The sequence below is a fragment of the Aptenodytes forsteri genome, unplaced genomic scaffold (assembly GCF_000699145.1).
Source record: "Aptenodytes forsteri isolate BGI_AS27 unplaced genomic scaffold, ASM69914v1 Scaffold476, whole genome shotgun sequence".
Taxonomy (NCBI): Eukaryota; Metazoa; Chordata; class Aves; order Sphenisciformes; family Spheniscidae; genus Aptenodytes; species Aptenodytes forsteri.
This window is the reverse complement of record NW_008794216.1, coordinates 162008-162658: the sequence shown is the minus strand read 5'-3', so window position 1 is coordinate 162658 and position 651 is coordinate 162008. Positions and strand designations below refer to the sequence as shown.

General features: G+C 52.5%; 1 protein-coding gene across 1 annotated transcript in view; it reads left to right on the top strand.

Moving 5' to 3' along the window:
- RETSAT (retinol saturase) overlaps positions 1–651 on the top strand; it is an 11630-nt gene that overhangs the window by 2791 nt on the left and 8188 nt on the right. The gene's annotated exons all lie outside the window — the stretch shown is intronic.

Sequence of the window (651 nt, the reverse complement as noted above, 5' to 3'; positions counted from 1 at the left end):
CGCTGCAGGACTTCTCTCTGCAACCTCATCACTGCCAGCCTGTATAACCAGCAGCGGGTAGTAATCAGAAGGCCGTACCAAACCAGGGAGCCAGTTTCATGGGGGTTACGGCATTAACCCCTCTCTGAGCCGCATCAGAAAGTGGCTTCTTTTGTAATTATTTTGTAGGCATCAGCAAAACCCTGTCCTTCGTGTCGCGGCATTCAAAACACCACCCCTGGCCATACATTTCTTTGCAGGGTTTTTAATCAAGCCTAAATTAATTTGCCAAAAACTGGCCGTACAGTTGGCAAAGCCCTGGCTTGCTGCTCGGTTTCCCTAAAAACCACAGCGCAGTGCCCCGAAACTTGTGAAAGTCGGTGAAATGTCCATTTAAAGTTGGGTTTAGTGCCGCCGCAAAATAATCTTGCTGCTTTGGATGGGGCACGGTCCGGGGGGAAGAGGCACGGTTAAGCCCTGGCTTGCTGCTCGGTTTCCCTAAAAACCACAGCGCAGTGCCCCGAAACTTGTGAAAGTCGGTGAAATGTCCATTTAAAGTTGGGTTTAGTGCCGCCGCAAAATAATCTTGCTGCTTTGGATGGGGCACGGTCCGGGGGGAAGAGGCACGGTTGGGTGGAAGGGGGCATGGTCGGGTGGAAGGGGGTACGGGCG